Source organism: Python bivittatus, unplaced genomic scaffold, assembly GCF_059951505.1.
Source record: "Python bivittatus isolate LINGU-HERP-01145 unplaced genomic scaffold, Pbiv_v1 ctg000840_np1212, whole genome shotgun sequence".
Taxonomy (NCBI): domain Eukaryota; kingdom Metazoa; phylum Chordata; class Lepidosauria; order Squamata; family Pythonidae; genus Python; species Python bivittatus.
Window position 1 is genome coordinate 35,743,983 of NW_028277113.1, and position 19,969 is coordinate 35,763,951.

General features: G+C 38.3%; 1 long non-coding RNA gene across 1 annotated transcript in view; it reads right to left on the reverse strand.

The window, feature by feature from the left end:
* LOC148213729 (uncharacterized) overlaps positions 1–19,969 on the reverse strand; it is a 144,468-nt gene that overhangs the window by 88,457 nt on the left and 36,042 nt on the right. The window lies entirely within an intron of this gene.

A 19,969-nucleotide genomic window follows, 5' to 3' on the forward strand; every position in this document is an offset into this window, starting at 1 on the left:
TGGGATCCTGTGGAGCCCAAGATGGTCCTGCAATTAAGTACTGTAGGTCAAAAGCCTGGTGCTTTGTTCTGTACCTTCCTGTTTTTATTGAAAGAACCTTTTCAAAGGTCAGGATGGGCACAAAGAGAGGTGTCTGGAAGCAAGCAGAGCCCCTTGGACATCAAGCTTCCTGCTGCTGCCCTGTCTACTTGCTCATCCCAGATTGCCAGCTAGACCAAATTCATTTCGAACTGGTTTAGAGCAGCTATCAACTGTCCAAAGGCCAAACCACACCCCAGAATTTAAGTGGCTTGACAGGAAACAGTATCCTTTTCTGAGGATTCAAAATTAAGTAAATAGAGTGTTCTTTCTTACTGCCTCCTTCTTCCATCTTTTGTGTCTATGTGCTTGCTTGCTTGCTTGTTTGTCTGTTTGTTTATAAGGCTTCAGCCCTGTTGTTATTTCCACTGTAGGCTATCCTAAATCACAGTATTTCTTAACCTTGGTAACTGTAAGAAGTATAGACTTTAACTCTCAGAGTTCCCCAGTAAGATTGAGAAACACTGCTATAACACATCATAAAAGAACAATTCAATCAAATTGCAGGGAACAATGGGTCATCTATGTCCAGAAGTCTTCTTGACTACAGAAGAAAAGTAACAGTTGCGGTATTGGATCAATACACAGATGTAATTGATCACTTTGAACAAAGAAGCTGTGATTTAAGTCAACTTGGGAAGGCATTTGAATGCAGTTGCCTTAGTAGCAACACATTACATCAGCCATGTAATACTGAAATTTGCCTTTTTCTTTAAAAAGAAAAGAAAAGAAAAGAAATGCCATATTTCTCACTTAGGTTTTAAAGGATTTTTTTTCTCCTCCAGAAATGCTTAATGTGAGCACTAGTGATCTGTACAATTCAGTTCTGTCTATTGTGTGATACAGCCCAGATCCTGAATTTCAATGTCTAACATTATATTTAATGGAACAATATGCTTTTGTAGTAGACAAGCAGCTTTGACAAGCGATGTAGAACAGACCACATTTTCTCCGCCTATGATACTAAGGCTGGAGTCAAAAGGCTTTTTTTTCCACAGCAGGCATTGCTGGGACATGATGCATTAGGTTTATTTTAGGCTGCTCTCCACAATCCACTTGTTCTGGATCAGGCCTGGAAAATTCACAACTTCAATTGAATGGCTTGTTGACTACAACTGCAACATGGCCAATAGCTGCCAAAATGCCAAAACGGTCCTAGAAGCGTATGAGTTGATAACATGCACCACAAAGCTGGACAATGTCTAAAGATGTTTGCTCAAAGTACTCAAAACTGAGAACTAGTCAGGAAGCACAGAACTACACACTGCTTACAATTCATAAGTTACACCCTTGGGAGATGCAACCTTTTTTGGCTGAGAGGAGATGCACTTGGTTTGGGGATGACCGGCATTTCAAAAAAGTAGGCAGGCAATCAGGGCTAAGTTGGCCAGGACCCAAACTGAAGTAAACTAACTACAATTAACACTTCTCAGGTAGCTAACAATTGCTTTTTTTACTTAAAACTTGCCATTTTATAATTGGTGACTTTTAGATGGAGGAAGGGCCTCCCGCACAAGATTTTCAGGGGATGTATGGGGGGGGGTATCTGAAGGAACTCCTTTTCCCATATATTCCTCACCTCACCCTAACATCAAAATTAAAGGTGATGTTCTTTCCTCCTTGAGGCATACCTCATATTTTTGACAAAGAGGTTTTTATATTCCCATGTCTGTCTGTCTCTCTGTCTGTCTTAATGCAGGAGTGGGCAAACTGCAAAGTGTCCTTTTTGCAGCCCTCACATTCTTCTCTGGCCATGTCTGCTAAAACACTGGTAGCCCAGTTTCCTGCCATTTTGAGGTGGGAAATGTATGAGGATTGCAGTGTAAGCCCTGAACTATAGAAATTAAAAACAAAGAAAGCCTTCAAAACTCTCTCAAATGTTCCCCAGAAGTGTAAATGGGCCCATTCCCTCTGCAGCCCTCAGCCCCCCCCCTCCAATGTTAATGGCACTGAATTGCCCAGTCCTGTATTAATAGATTACCAATATTTCCAGTTTACGGGTAGAGAAATTACACTCTGGGGATGTGACATGCCAAGACCAGAATACAGGTCAATCAAACCCTTAAAGTTTGATACAGGTTGTGCCCATTCAGTCTAAGTGCCAAAAGTATTCAAAAGGCTCATTGTCTGAATTCTCTTGAACATTTGAGGGATGAAGATGCTCAGATATATATCTAATGTTTCATTCCCAGCTGCTCACTTCCCCTTCCCTGTATATCGCCTACTGTCTTCTATTCCATCCTCTCACATTCACCTGCTGGGCCTTAAATCTCCTATGCTGACTTTTTACAACACCCTTCCATGCCTACTTTTCAATTCTCTAATTCTTGGCCACTTTAAAATGTCACCAGGAATGAATGATGGATATTTGCCCCTGTCAAGTTTTGTTTTCCTTAGCCAAGTGTCATGCCTTTGCTCTCCAAATAATTTTTAACACCAAACAGTCTCTATGGATATAGAGCACACGGTTTCTCAATCATTTTAAGTGTTATACTCAGTGTCCTTGGAGCCACAGGATTAGATCAAAAGTCTAAAAATAAAAGACATAAATTCTAAAAATAAAAGGTGACCATTCGCCTTCTCTTATCCTGCCCAGCATTAAAAACCAGAACTATATAATTATGCATTTCACAGTGCTGACATTTGATAGCAAAAAGGCCCATGTTCAGTGTTTTGAGTGGGATTGTTTATTGTTTACTATTTTAGCAAAATTTAACTGAAGTTTTAAGTCAAGTTGAGAAACTTTAGTTCTATCCCTGGAAGTGTCACCTTATCATCCAATACATATCCCCCCAAAAGAGAGGAGAAAAACCACTTTTTTTAATGTGCAAGCCTCCCAGGCTGAAAAAGACTGCCCCCCCTTGTCCTAAAGAAATCTATAAATCTTCCAGACTGATAAGAGATTGAGCTATAAATAAAGAAGCGTTGGGTGTCAAACGTGGTGTCGAACATGCCTATCCTGTGAACTTGCTAGCTAGGTTTACACAATACACTTAACACAATCAGTTAAAGACCTAGTGGCTGCATTCCTACAATGTGTGATCTTGATTAGTTTTAATCTGGGGGATGGGTCTTAGTGTTTTGTATCCCCAGCCCATTTGGTCAATTTATAGTTGAATATATTGTGAAAACCCAGAAAATGGGTTAATTCAGTAAGTAGCTAAAACATACTATGCAAAAATAATCCCTAAGTAACCTCAGGCAATCCTATTCATTTCAATCTTCCATCTGCAGTAGCCACTATAATAATACTGACTTACCTTACATTCTAGTTGCAAAGATCTCAACTAAATAATGCACATGAAATACTTTCAACTTTGAAACCGCTCCACAAATGTCAGCTATGATTAATCCAAGATCAGCAGTTGGCACTGCTTTTTTAAAAAACAGATAAAAAGTAGTCTGTTTGAGTCAAGCTCCGCTCTTAGTGACTTCATGAACATGTCCATGTATTTTTCTTGGCAACAGAAAGAAACGTTTGCCATCATTTTCTTCCAGTTTTTGTTTTTATTATTTTCCACTCTAGCCTACAGTTGTGGTATTTCCAAGAAGTCTCCCATCTAAGTAGCAACCAGATCTCACCCTGCATAATTTTTTGAGACTAGCCATAGTTGGAACCATCTTTTCTTCAATTTCCACTATTTCTACCTACAATTGGTCTAGTATTGAGACCAATTGTAGCTGCATATGGTTTCAATGTCTCTTTCTTTGTTGCGTAGTCTTCAAGCCATTTTACATAACCTGAAGTTCCTAAGTAGAAAATTGCAGGAAACCTAAATGTCCCACATATACTCCTAGTGTATTCTGGAAAGCTATCAGCAGTTGTTGCTTCCCAAGTAGATATACCCACTCAAAAAAAGTAATGGTCATCCCAGTTGACACTCTCTGGGCCCTACATTATGATTTTTGGATTCCTGCTAAGCTCTGAATCTCTAACATGGTGCTTGTGGTCCCAGTGTGCCCACAAATACCTCCCTTGATATCTGCTGCATTTCATATAAATATAAATATATACATACACATACATATACTCACACACACATGCACACTTAAGAATTAAATAGGAAGTTAACATGCTGCTAATATAGTAGCTGCTTCCTGCATAAACTTTATTTCCCCCTGCTTTCTTGGAAGAATGCCTAACTGGTAAATGTTTGTTTTCTTGTTAGCCACCTCCCCATGACAGCATTTTGTGAGAATGCTGGATCCAACTTCCAGGAGAGGTATGGCGAACTAAAGATGTCTCTGCAAAAGTGGAGATGACGACCATGGCAAAAACCAAGGAACCAGTGAGTAGACCAGTCCCTCGGAGCCTCTCTGGATGAGGAGAGCACAGGAGATTGCCCATATGTGCTTCAGACTGCTGGTCCTCACAAGAAGACCGCAAGAGAGTGGTATTCCACAGGTTGGAGTGCCAGGAAACGAAGGGATTAGCCATCTTGCTTGCAATTGCAGCAGAGCCTTTTAAAGGATACTAAGTTCACAAGCCTCACTTTCTAATCACTTTCAGAAATTGCCTATTAAACATCTTAAAGCTATTAGAAACCTTTGGAATGACAAATTTGAAAAGTCATTGGGTGAGTTTTATCTTCAACTCTGAACAAAAGAAAAATTAATTATAAGTTTAAGAACTTAAAGAATTTGAAATAAATAGCAAAAAACTAAATAAGATTTTGATCTAAGAAAGTTATAAATGGATTAAGGGTCCAGATAAATTTGGAATATTGACTTTTACTATAAGATTTTGGGATTAACTATAAAAAATAAATAGCTTCTTGTGGGAAACAGGCTTGTTTTGGCTATCCTGGCTGGTGTAAGTCATAACAAAGATAAGTTATTTTATGATTTTAGAAACTGGATACTAAAGGGGACTAAAGATTCTAAATAGAAGGGGGGGGGAATACAAGCCTGTTTTTAATGTCAGTTAATACTGGGACTTACAAAATGACACAAAACGTTATAATATCAGAAACATTAAAGGAGATCTTTGAAGAATGGAGACAGAAATTAGTAACTACAATATCTACACTGTCAGTAATGATGTCTGCTTCTATGGATAGACTATGTCCAAAAGATGTTAATGGAAGAATGACAGATGTGGGACAAATTTATTGGACAAGACAGAGGAAGTACCAGAAATGGAACTACAAATGACAGACCCAGAGAATGATTTGGAAAAGGATGCTTTACTAGATATACAGAAGAAACTGGCTGAAATTTTAAAAATTAAAAGAGAAATTACAAATGATAAAACAAGAGAATGACCTGGAAAAAGTTTTCTTATTGGATCTACAAAAGAGGCTTATTAAAGCCTTGAAGAAATCTGTGGGATGGGATAAAGAAGCATTGAAGAGAAATCAAATCCTACAGTATTTGACTGAATGAAAGATTAAGACTGTTAGAAGTAAAAGGAAGGAATATAAAGTTGGCTTATTTGATCAAGGTTAAAATAAGACACACACAACTTTTTTTTGCAAAGTTCTGGCAACCCTTTATGGCCTTTTTGTTGACACCAGGATTGAAAAGTTGATGTTGTATGGATATACTTATAGATAAGAGATGGGATATGTGATAGAGAGATATCTGTTTGTAACCTTATAGGGGATGAAGGGTTACTAAATGTGTTTATATTTGTGATGAAGGTTGGAAGTCACTTCTTTATATATTTCTTTTCTTTTTCTTTATTATGTTTTTTCTTTTCTTTTTCTTCTTTCTTTCTTTTTCTTTTTTCCTACACTTTTTATTCTTTTTCTCTTTTTCTAAATTTAGTTTTTACTATTGTAATCAAAATTCTTAATAAAAATTATATTTAAAAAAAAAGAATGCTGGATCCAACATTTCAAATGTACCCACCTGGCCTGAGAAGTCTAAAGACCCCTTTGCTAAGGAGAGATGTTTAAAAAGAATGGAAATTATATTAAACAAGCTACAAAGTGCACTACTTTGCAAAACTTACAAAACAACAAAATTGAACATGCTGATGAAATAGCCAACCTTGTGGCATGTATTTTAGGTGTCTTGTTACTTCATCTCTCCTGTGGTCTGTTGAGATGATTGATAGACATACAGACAGACAGACAGACAGACAGATAGATAGATAAGAGAGAGAGAGAGAGAGACAGGGGGAGGGAGACACACACACACCACACATGTATACAGCCATGAATATTACTGAGCACAGCAAGATAAAATTATAAGGTAGTAAACTTTTTGCCATGGATTATTTTACATGAAAACATGCAAAAAAAGCTGAAGACATGCCCTTGCCTATTTGCAAAACAGGGCCTTTTGCCATTCTTGCTGTTTACTCATATACAGTTTCCAGCCCAATGGAAAAAAGTCCCTTCATTATTTACAGTCTGCTGTTAAACTTATCATGAAATTTGACTGTAAAGGCATTGTTGTTGGCCAGCCTTCCTGCTTCAGCTGGTGCCAGGCACCCTAAGCTACTCACTGACTCACTGATACTGTGAGTAAGCCAATTGATTCCACTTACTCCCTTTGGGAAGCTGCTGGCCTTTTCTTCTTCAGGAACATCCCACCTACAATAAAAGTTGATAGCTGGAACAAGACGCGAAGAGCCGTTCAACTACTCCATAATATTTAACTCTGAAAATACTTACACCCCCCCCCCCCAAATAATGAATCTTAGGTATTTTCTTACATACAGAATCAGAGAAAAGCTACTCATTAGAGAAGTATATAAAATGCATTGAGGAGAATCATGGCAGCCCTTCCCTCTCAATTTTCTGAGAGTATAGAATAAAAAGAATAGAAGGCTCAGGTTCAAAAGAATATTGTCTAAACATAGAGAGGTGGGGAGAGACTGTCCCTATCTCCATTTCAGCTGAAGTCAGCAGGTGTCAGTTTCCCAAGGAGCAACACCACTGTCATGTCACTGTATAGAGAGTTTTTCTGCCTATCAGCCAATTACACGCAGTGCAGATATGGAAAGATATGATAATGTTCCATCACACGTCTGTTTTATTACTCATAACCAAGAAAGAGCAGAGGACGTAGGAGCTTTCATTACCAACTTTTCTTTTTCTTCCAAGCGTTTACCCACAGGTTCAGGGTCCACTTTTTTTCAGATCAATTGAATGTTGATCCATTGGTTGCAACAGGAATTGACCTATTAGCTTGTCACCCAAGCCTGAAGTTGTGGGCTGAGAGAGACTGACTGGCCCAAAGTCACCCAGCCGGCTTTCATGCCTAAGTCAGGACTAGAACTCACAGTCTCCTGCTTTCTAGCCTGGTGCCTTAACCACTAGACCAAACTGGCTCTCCTGCTTTCACTATCAACTGTTACAACCATTTTGTATCATTCTGCAGTGTGTATAGAATCCAAAGAAACATTAAACTAAACAGTACATTATTTGTTCCTCTCTCTCTCTCCCTCACACACACACACACACACACACATGCATATGCACACATACCACAGAGAGTTTGGATCAGCCTTCCTGAACCTGGTATCATCTGAATATTTTTGTTGGACGAAACTGAGGCAACAGCCTGTTTTAATTATTTGCACCCAGAACAACTGTTTCCTATAAATGGGTAACATTTTTAAAAGAGTAAAAAAAAAGTATTAATATTATCTAACCTAAAATAGCAGGCAGGAAATAATTTTTAGAGTGCTTTATTTAAACATAAGGTGACAGTAAAGTTCTCTGCCCACCCCTAAGAATAGCCTATTATGAAATGAGGCTGACAGTTCAACCAATTCTATCTCTAAGTAATCAGGGCTTGTAATGACTTTTAGGATAAAAGGGTGTATTCTGAACAAAGTAAGTCAGTAATAGGGTTCTCAATTCTAAAATGGCTTTCATAATGTTCAGTGCAAGCAGAAGAGATGCCCAAATACATGATGCCTTCTGCTAATTTGAGAAAAGTATAGTTTTCTTCTGGCAAATAACTAACGGTCTGGTTCTAGCAATGAGTCCATGAAAAGCAATGATAAAGGGTCATGATGGGGGACAGCTGGGTCTTCTTGTATAACTGCTATTGGTATATTTTTGAAAAGTGTAACACATCAATGGGAATGAATAAAGCTTATGTTTTGAAAAGCTGTTCCTTACTTTTGCTTTGTTAATGCTGAAGTGGATTTATGGTGCATAGCCTTCACAATTTGGTGCTAAGCCCTCTGGCACCAGAGAATCTCAACTGTCTCCCTACAAAGCATCCAAATTTTTGAATTTGTGAGGAATATAATCCATTATGTTAGGTCCCAGTTTTAAAATTCTACAATTATATGGGTTTCCATAGGATTTTATTGCCCTATCAAGAGGCCTTTGTAAAGACTGTAGCACTGTCCATTATCAACAGAATAGAAGCAAAGATAATTCTAACTGCTGTAAGTCTGTTCATATAAATCCAATTGCACTTTTCATAATTGCTTAAGGCCACTGACTTTCTAGCCCATTAAAATAGAAGGTTCATGATATATAAGTTAAGGTTATATATACATGCGCAAACACATTTTTGGGGGATAGTAGATTATAACTGACCAAACTACTTGGCACTACCAGTGCAAGATTAAACCAAGAATGAATGCTACAAGGAAATGGAGACATAGCAAGTTTTATGAAGATCACTTGCCCCACTCTGTTTTACTGATGCAAGGGAGTTCACTTTCTCTGGTTACCAGATCTCCCAACATCCATTTACTCGGGTGATAGCGTGCAGACTTGGTTAATAGCGTGCAGATAGAATATCTATCTGATATCCTATAAGTTCTCATATGAAGACTTGTGTTCTGCTGCTGAGTTAAAATTATTTAGACCCTTTTCAGGAAGGTTTAAAGCCAGGATTCAGTATGGAGACAGCATTGGCTACGCGTGTTTATTACTTGTGGCAGAGTTGGGATGGGGGTGGTATGTCAATCCTGGTGCTCCTTGATATCTCAGCAGCTTTTGATACTGTCAGTCATGGTATCCTTTTGGGACTGGCTTCAGGAATTGGGAATGGAAGGCACTGCTTTGTAGTAGTTTCCTTCTTTCTCTGTGCCTGGTTTCAACTGCCAACGACAGGGAGAAGTAAAGACTGCACCCACAGCCCCTCACTTGTGGGGTGTTGCAGTGCTCAACACTCTCTCCCCCTTGTTTAACATTTATATAAATCACTGGTGAGGTTATCCATTGGTCGGGAATCAGGTAGCATCAACATGCTGTTGATACTCAATTGTACATCGCAACTCTGGGCCAACCAAATGGTGCTGTTGAAGTCCTGGCCCAGTGTCTGGAAGCTGTGCCAGAAGGACAGACTTAGGGTCAATTCTGACAAAACCAAGTGGCCCTGTTGATTTGGTCCTCCTGGTTCTGGGGATATTCCGTCTTTAGTCGTGATGGGGTGGCAATCTCCCATGTAAGACATGGGTGCAATCTGGGGATCTTGTTAGACTCACAGCTCCTGCTCAATGAGCATGTGACAGCTATGGCCAAGATAGTCTTTGCAAAGGTTTATTTGGTGTACCAGTTACACCCATTATTGGATTAGGAGGCCCTTCAGACAGACATTCATGCTTTGGTCACCTCACAATTGGATTACTGTAGTGCACTCTACACAGAGCTGCCCTTGAAGACCACCTGGAAGCTACAGGTGGTCCAGAATGCAGTGGTGCATGCAATTATGGGCATGTTGCAATATGCTCACACATTCCCACCACTTTATGAGCTGCACTGGTTACCAGTCAAGGTGCTAGTTATCACCTATAAAGCCCTTCATTGGGATAGGGACTGGTTATTTGAGAGACCACCTATCTCCAACTGTTTCTGCCTGTTTGGTGAGGTCAGGCAGAGTGAGCACATTTTGGTCCTGTTGATATTATGTTGCAGAACCAAGAAGCATGCCTTCTCAGTGGCAAGGATATCCCCCCCAGAGATCCACATTGTTCCCACCTTAATGACTTTCCAGAAGCTATTAAAAACCTACTTTTCTCCCAGGCCTTGAAGTAGGAAGGCTGAGGAGCCATCTGACTTTCTTTTTTTGTGATAATGAAGTAGTCCTGCAGTTGGTTGTGTGTGTGCTTTTGACATATTTTTTTCCTTTTAACTGTAATCAGCCCAGAGTCAGTTGGCCTCTAAATCAAATGAATGCAATAAATAAATAAATAAAACCCAATGAAAACAAAATACAGATGTTTCCACTGTTGCCCCCATTCTTCAGATCCTTACCATATACAATTATGAATTATACTGCCTGATATTGTTGATATCACTCATGGAATTGAGTTAATGTTAATGGAATAGATCATTCTAGAGTCAGGGTTGGCCCTGCCATTAGGTATAGTAAAGTAATTGACTCAGGCAGGAAATTTTGAGTGTCATGAAAAGATAGCATATTGTTAGCAATTAATTTATTACTTTTTGTCTTTCTATTGCCAAGGAGGGGGAGGCCTGAGGGAATGTCTTCTCAAGTAACATAATAATTAAGGTTTTATGTACCATGATTTTGGGGAAAGGAAGGAAGATACCATTTGGTGGTTTGCTTCAGGCAGCAAAGTCTTCAGCTGTGTACAGTATACAGTTGACTTGATGGTGGAATAATAATAATAATGACAATAAAAGTACTAGTAAATTGTTGTACGCCACCCAGAGTCGCTTAGTGTAAGATGGGCGGCTATGCAAATGTAATATATAAATAAAATAAATAGTAAGGTTTCGAAGTTTTATGGAAAGATAAGAAAGCATCTTTACTGCATACAGATTTGTAATCCATTAGACATGATAGAATTGAGGGGGGGGATGATGAAAACAAGCAAACTTGGCTACATATTATTCATCATTATATCAAAGTTTCATCTGGAGTTTCAGAAGGACATATTTTGGTGAGAAGAGGAACCAAATGGTAGCTGACTTCACTAGTGAATTTGCTCTGTTACCTCATTGCTCCTACTGCTGCAGCCAAGTGGAATATTGTTAATTATATGCAATTTAAAACAACAAAAAAGAAATAGCTATCAGTGTGAGAGGGCCTTCTATCTTCTTAGAAAGCATCACCACAAATCTATAAACAAGAGATGCCAGACTCTGCTTAGGAAGCACCTTATTTATATTATAATACAACTCCGGTACCTTTATGTTTGGGATAAGCAGATAGAGTATTCCCCATTAAAATCAATAAATGTTGCAACAAAAAATAATTGGGGGAAGCTGTACCTTTCGCATTTTTCCCCATCGTGCCCCTAATTATGGCAAAGGATTTTTGTGAAAAAGGAAAGGATCAATATAGCCTAACTGATCTGCTAGAGTTTTCCCCAGAGGAAAGCTGCTATAACTTTGCAGCTCCTGGTCTTGAATAAGAATGGAGATAAACCACAGATGCCAGCATCTGGTCTAAGTATATGCCAGCAACTACTCTTCTAACCCTCCCGCTGCCCCCCGCCCCTGCCAACCAAAACAGGCAAGCAATTACAGCAATTAGGTCTATCAGATCTGGGCAGAAAAACTCCCAACAACCACAAGGTGGCAGAAGAGTTCAGGTTTTCTGTTTCTATTCACTGCCATCTACTGGCGTGTGGATTTTGGCATTCAGATCTAGTACCCTAAGATTGCTGAAAGCTTCCTTTTTTTGGAAACTACCAAGAAAAATTATAAAATGTAAATCAAATGTTTCTTCCAGGGTTAATTAAACTCTGGGTTTTTTGTTTGTTTGTTTTTGCACCTTCAAGTCAGTGCTGACTCCTGGCAATGCCTGGACTAGTCCCTGCAGTTTTCTTGGCAAGATTTCAGAAGTGGTTTGCCATTGCCTCCTTTCTAGGGCTGAGAGAGAGCGACTGGCCCAAGGTCACCCAGCTGGCTTCGTGCCTAAGGCAGGGCTAGAACTCCCGGTCTCCTGGTTTCTTACCTGGTGCCTTCACCACTGCACACCACTCTGGATACAAACCATGAGAAGGGAGCTTTGCTAACTCTCTATTTTAAATGAATGAAGGTTTGTTTGTTTCCTCACTAGGGAAGGCAGAGATTACCTTTCTCTTTTATGAAACACCAGACACATCCTTAATATCCACATATTTTTATCCAATTTCTTCTAGCAATTTTGTCCCATCAAAATATTTTTAATTCAGAGCCAGCATCAGTTTTCTGTTCACTGTCATCATTCATATATTCTGCTAACAAGGATCAAAAAGGGTATTCAATTCCCAGCAAAAGTAAGGCTAAAGAACAGGACACAACATATGTTTATCTCTGGGCTAAGAGAACAGCTGGAGGATTGACACCTTCACTTGTCCTGATCAGAGGAGGCTCTAAGGACCACAGAAAGGGGCTTGTAGGCAGACCTGGAAATAGAGATTGTTCAACTCTTATCCAGAAGATAAGACTCAATAGCAAGTGCTAAATTAAAAAAAAACAAACAGAATAAGACTAATTTGTGTCATCATCAGCTTGATCCAGTTCAGTTGGCAATTTAAATGGTTATATATTTCTGCTTTAAAATGGATTTCAGCTAATGAAAGCCTAATTTTTTTACCCAGAAATGCCAGAACAGTGTCTCTTCTAATTTAGAGCCAGCTTCTTATATGGATCTGTTCTCCAAATGAAAAACAAAAGGTGTCCTTAAATGTACATCCTTATGCTTCCTCCTACTTAGACATCATGTTCAAGATCAGATATGTTTGGAAATACAGTTCAAAAAATGCTGAGCACTAATTGCCAAGAAATAAATGTTATTATGAAACAAAATACTTTTGAAAATTTATAGTGGCCTCTATGTACATAAATTATCTATGTTTAAACATTTTGACAAGATGTTTTTACCAGAGAAACAAAAAGTAGTTTCCTCATTGCAAATGGATCCATCCTTGTTATCCATCCTTGCTGAGTACAGTACATGTACACCTATAATATATTACATATTCAGACTCAACAACTTATTACAAACATTTTCTATTTAATCAGCAATTACATAACCTATTCCTATTACTTCCCAACGATTTGATTTTCCAGGCTGAACATATATTTTTGCTGGCAGTTAGGGCTCAGCATTTCTTTTAATATAATTTACCTAGAGGCTTCCACAAGGGATAGGGGTAAAAAAAGTCAAGATGGTGGCTGTGACTGTACAAGTGAAGCCTTGCCCCTTTTTCATGTGCCTCCCAAAAACAGTAAAAGTGGCCTTTGGCCACAATAGCCAGGGTTTAGTGTGTTGTGTGAAGCCAGCCAACTGGCATATATTCAAGACACACTAGTCAAGCACCCAGCACTATCTCATTCTTCTAGATGGATATACAAACCCTCCAAGATGTACAGTGGTAAGGATTATGCCAGATTCCAAAAAGGAACTTAATCTCAGCCCATTTAAAAAGCAGAGGCTTACAAAGCCAGCTTCTTCTTTCACCAGTATGAGATGCCCACGGCTCAACAGCATTCCCAGGGCTGAGCTTCAGCCTCCATGTACTGGGAAGTATTTGAAGTCCAACACATCAGGAGGACACCTGGCTGAGGAAGAAGGACTTGAGGACTTTCAGCTTCCTTGAGGATGAAAGCTGCCTCTGCGGTCAGTCCCTGTGAACTTTCTCTCCCAGCTCCACAAACAACGGATGGGGCAGAGCCAAGAGCTGGAAATAGGATCCGATGAGTGCTGGTGACGGCAATATAGCAAAAGGCCTTCAAACACTTAAATCAGTGGTTAATATTTTGAGCATATCAACAGTAGAATGTGAGTGGGCATTTGATACTATGAACACTATCTTTTTTCCAGGAGGAAACTAAACAGTATGTCATTCGGCTTGGGTTTTATCAGTTGACTGACCCTATACTTAAGCTTTTAGGATGGAAGATTATGTAAGCAGAGAAGTGAAACTTTCATTTATCACAGCTGTTTGTTTGCTTGTTTTTTTAAGATAAGCCTGTTTATTATATTTTCATCTTAAAGTATATTTGCAAACTACAGGACTGGGCAGAAATAATTTATTATAGCAGACAGTTAATAATGAAGCAATGTTTGGGCACAGATTTAAATGCAGAAAGCTGTATGTATGTATGTGTATGTGTGTATGTGTGTATATACACACACACATACATACACATACACATACCAGTTAGGACATTTAAGATGATTATTTTTTTTAAAGAAGTAAGCAGTTAAAACTACTATTAAAATGAACTCTGACTGAAATCTGGCTGAAAGGAAAGTCTTGGCCTTTCCTAAAAGCAGACACGGTATGTTCTTGAAAGTAACAGCAGGCGTCTTTCTTCTCATATGTCTGACGCTCTCAGAAAAGAAGATATCATTAAGTGGATCTCTTGAATTTATTTTAATGCCTTGATATGTTCATATTGCATAGATGCTCTCTCAGACAATCAGATTAAAAGCAATAGAATTGTTCTTGATAACCCTGTCTACCATACCTTGGGTGCAGGACTTCTGATGACCACTAGATAGCAGCAAAAAGAAAGAGAAAAGTAACTCTTTGCTCTCCTCTAGGGGTCATCCAGGGTCCTGTAGCCTAGCCATGGACTCCTATTCTTGAAAAAACAATTCTATAGATAGCCAATGGCCATAAATAACCAACCTTTGTTGATTAAGACTGCAATCTTGTGCACATTTACCTGGGAGAAAGCCTGGCTGAATGCAGTGAGAGGGATTTTTATGAAAAGCTGATTAGGTTTTGCACATCAAATAGCATCTGGATTTTTCCTGTCATACGACTGAATCTACAAGTTAGGGGATGAAAAAACACAGGTGACAATTGTAGCACAACTTTTATTGTATTTGTATATATTGTGCTGGCCCAGCTCTTCACGCTGAAGGAAGTTCTACACAAACAGAGGAAGTGCAGTTGTTTCAGAAAAGGAATTAGCAGCTGAATTGCTCCACTCGGGGCACTGATGCCTGTTTTAGATAAAACCTGGGAAAAGGCTTTGAATTCTTACTCCTTATTGTTGCTGCCTGGGATTTAACTTGTATGTCTGAACTATGCACATATTTCACTGCCTTAGGTGGAGCACCATGAGTGCCTTGCCATGGGTCTCGACAGTGATGGGGCTACTAATGTTTATAGTAACAGGTTAGATTTACTTTATGCCAAAACATTCTTATTTCTCAAGTGATTTGAACAGCCTGACCTCCTTCTCCCTCTCCATTGTTATTTTGTCTGTTGGATTGGAGGAAGAAGGAAGTGGTAAATTACTAAAGAAAATAGCACTTGTCTTGACAGGACGTGTTGCTTTGAACTTGTGTGATATTGACTAATCAATCAGATGTACTGATACGATGAATAAGGTTATGCTATTTTATTCCGCTGGGGCTGAGGATTTGAACTCAAGGATTCTAGCATAAAGAACAGAAAGCAAAAGATATTTTAACACACTGAAGCCCAAAGAATATCAGAGAAAAGTCCTTTTGCTTACAGATTACAGAGTTATAGCTATTTTATTTCAAACACTGTTTTCAAAATTGAACAATTTTACCCTTCAGTGATCAGTAGAGATTGAAGTATGTGTTGTGATGCCAGGAAAGAGTATTTGCCAACTCCTGAGGGACTGAAAAGTGGATCTTAGACAAGGAAACTCAATGTTTCAAGTACGGGCAACGTCCAAACCAGCTTCCAGATGTAGCTTAATTATATTGCAAAATGTGTAGCACCCATTCAGTTATTACACAATAACTAATTCCTTACGTATTTCAAAGGAAACTATAGTCAAAATAATTCTGAAGACATAAACTTGCCTCAATAAAAAAATGTTCTGTATATCATTGTCTGAGTGCCTATAATCTGTTTATTTCATTGTTTTGGCTTTTGGTTGGAGTCGGATGGAGTCTGGGGTTCCTTAAATCTATACAAATAAATAAATAAATAAAATCAAAAAAGGTTTCACAGAGATTCTTGTGTCAAGAATGAGAGGATATAAGGATGCAATCTCATTACTTGAAGCACCATTGTGTGAACATGCACATTTTACTGAAGTAAAATAATTTTATTTATTTATCTGTGTGTGTGTGTGTGTGTGTGTGTATCAGCCAGAATCAATCCCCTGCGAGATGCCAGCCTCTTCATTAAAAATTATGGAATCTAGTTTACCATGCTGGTCCAGTGTGGACTGGTAGATGTTTTCCAACTTCCCAGTCTACTGCTGAGAAAGAAATTTTGAAATGTTTTTCTTCTGGCCAACACAGCTAATAGTGCCTTTATTATATCAACTTCTTACCTAGATTGTGAGTTAGCTGGTTTGTATATTTGTGTGTGTGCGCGCACACTTTTGTAGCTGAAAAGAAGGACATAAACCTTTTAAATACTGTAGATAATGCTAAGTCAGTGAGCAACCTAGAAAGTTAGTCTAGCTCAGTAAGCTTGTTGCTGTTTTATTATGCACAGAATGGTTTGGTGGTACAAATGATTAGGATCAAGATGCTCATCTTGTTGGAATGTGCATATTAGCAAACATAATTCTTCCCTTACAATGTTTGATTGAATATGGCTATGTTGGAACTCCTGGCCTTAGAAACTTCAGTTATAAGCCATTTGGTGATGAGCTTGAATATATTTGTTTGCTTGCTTCAGACCTAATCTCTAAACAATATCTGCTCACACTTTAGGTAACCCTGGTACAGATTCAGTGCACACAACTCTGCAACCCTCTTTTCAGTATTATGTCAGGTGCTCTGGCTGAGCTAGATGCCAGCCATCTTTGCTGTTTTTGCTTAGTGCCATCAGCACTGTGGTCTATGCTTCCTTGTTCCTTTAAAATCATAACCTTTTGTTCTATGGGGTCTGGCATATGTCTGTTTTCTGTTCCTTTGAGCTATTTTGATTTAGACTGAAGGATCCGTAAAAGTTTTGATATTCATTGCCCTTATGATTGGCAACCCAAAGCCCAAATGGCTTAGGTACATAGGTTTGGAAATCAGTGCCCACATGTTCTTGTGTTAAAGGCTCATATCCTGGGCACACCCTTACTCTGGAGCCAACTTCAATATGTAATTTCTTCCAGTTGCCTTCTAATCTCTACTTGGGTTACAATAAGATTAGTCTTCTAGTTTTATACAGACATTAACATAATACACATTAACCTACATTTTATATAGCTAGGGAAATTTTTTCATTTTATTTTGTATTATTCATTGTTTCATGTACATCTTTTAAACTGCCTCATATCTTTAGTACATACCTGGACTTCTATGGTTTTTCCCCCTTTTCTCTTAACTTAATGGCAGTTATCAAGTGAAACTCTCTCGTGCCTTTTGGCTCAACATATTTTGTTCATCTGGAAAGAGGATCTGATTTTTGCTATGTTTTTTTATCAAGTTAATTATAACCATTACTAATCTTCACCTATCATTATATTGCTACATCACGATCATATGTAACAAAGAAATGTGGGGATGTAAATCAGATATGCCCTTATCAATACATTTTTTATGGACATACCCTGATGGAAGGGTGTACTTTGGATAGGATATAATTTTGTTGGATTTGTGGGGGGGGGAGTTTGGAGACTTCCTTTGTTTTTAAAATTTGTTCCATCTATCTCATGGCTTGTACTATAGTTTTTGTACATTTGCCACCTCAAAATGGTGGGAAACTAAGCTGTCTGTTTTCAGCAATCAAGGTCAGAGGGAGCTTCAAAGTCCCTGAAAAGAAGGATCAGGAGCTGCATACAATGTTGGGGCTACAGGTTTCTCATCTATACTGCACATTAAAACCATTATACCAGAACTCATTTTGCTCACATTGTGTTGTAGCCCTGGATACAACAAAGCATAATTTTTACTGGGATTCTGCAAAGCTTCCATGTTTTGCTTCCATGAAGTTTTATGTAAGCTTCCCTTCAAAATTTCCTGCTCTACTAAAGTGTGATGCAAAAATGCCCCAGGTCTTTGCTTTCCCTTCCTCTCATTGTCTTCATCAGTACATTCAGAAGCCAGAAGATGATTCTGTGCATGTATTCCTGGATGTGCTGTTGGGGCAGCTGAACCTCCTTGGCCAGGCAAATGGCACTACTTCTCCTGTGGAATATCGCTCACCAAGGAAAACTAGCATTGCCTTGCATGGACTCATCCATGGTTTTGTAAATAATATAAAGTTTGGATTGAAGTGCATTCATGACTCAAGTACTTTGCTTCAGTAAATTATTTTGGATAATGCTAGATTTCATAATGGTTAAGATACTAAACAATTACTGTAACTGTCATAAAACTATTTTGCTTTTTATTTATTCATTTTCTGTGCTTTCTGTTTTTAAAGATTGCCTCACCATCATTTAGCTAACTTCTATGATATTCAGAAATTCACATTATAAAATAATAGGATGGGATTTGCTAGTTTCATGTATAATATTGGTGTTCCTATTTTGCAAAATTAAAAATTCATACATATAACACCAGTGGCAAAACAACTAACTTTCAGTTTCTTTTACTATGCCCTCTTGTATTAGGAAAGTTCATTCTTTTCATGCACTAGGTGGAGCAAATGTCTTTTTTATAGTAACTTTAAAACATACTATCAGAACTACACCATTTGATTAAGAGATGAGTTAAGAAAGAAATGCATGCATAATAATAGAATCGTATTGTGTTATTTCTAAGCAGATAGCGGGACTTAATTCATGTCAGCAGGAATTGCTCCCTAAATATTTGTACTGAAATGCTGCAGATTAGATCAAAGTAAATATTTAAGCATTCCAAAGGATGCAGCTTCCATTGCTCTTTAAGGGGACTTCACAGAGCTTCGCCCTTTGGTCCCTGGGTGTGTGTGTGTGTGTGTGTCAGTATCCAACCTTGCTATGTTAAGCAACAGAGTGTAAAGGGGGAATCTGTTCTGTTTACCTGAATGCAACTAAGACTTTCTTATTCACAGAATCTGTTTTGTTTTGTTTTTAAGTCCCTAGTCCATAGATAGCTAAGACCTTGTGTGATGAAAGAAAGCCAGGCTGGTATTGTGGTTAAGGGGCTGTATTAAGACTGTGAAAACCCAGATTAAATGAGACTCAGCCATGGAAACTCACTGAGTGACTTGGAGTCACTCACTCCCCCTCAGGTGAGCCTATCCCACAGGAGGGGTATTTATGAGTTAAAAATGAAGGGAGATCCTCTTGTAAGTCGCACTTGGAATAAGGTGGGATATAAATTTTAAAAAGGAATAATAAGTAATATGAATTTTCAAATAAATGTGAACAGAAGCTTTTTTAGCCTCAACATTCAGCACAATATGGTTGAGAAGCAACAGACTGGGATATACCTGCATGGAGACGCCAAAGAGACAAGTGGTGAACTCAGTCCTGACCCTCTTATGTGTAATTAAATAATGTGCCCAGATTAATGACTGAACAGGGCTTTGGAGTATGCCTCCTGGGCCATTAGCTTAATTTCCTAAGCCAAGGATACATAATTATTTTATTTATTTATTTATTTATTTATTTATTTATTTATTTATTAAACCTGTCTTATTGCTGATTTCTGAGGTCTCTCAGTAGTTTGCAACAAAACATAAACCAAAACTAAAATCAGGCTTATTAAAATTAACGTTTAAAATGACAGTTACTAGCATTGTCATCATACTAAGATCACTGTAAGACTCCATTAATTATTTCCCCATATCTTGAAATCAATAACACTACCATTTTAAGGTTATTGTAAAAGCCAGAAGGGGGTGCTAGAAGCATTACTTTGCATTGTATAGACACATAATAGAGTTTGAGCATTTGCCATTTACATTTGGTGCTTTAATTTTATAGACTATTTCTAATGCATGATAATAAGTAGTGGACTTTTTAACTAAGAAGAGCATTGTCAGAAACAAAGACAACTGTTTGAGATAGAGTTTAAAAACATGGCTAGCTCATCCAATAAAGGCATATTCTGTAAGAACAGCAGTGTTAATTTATTGACACGAACACTTTGGTTTACATTACTCATGCTGATCTTCCGGGTTTCTAGAAGTTTTGCAAGA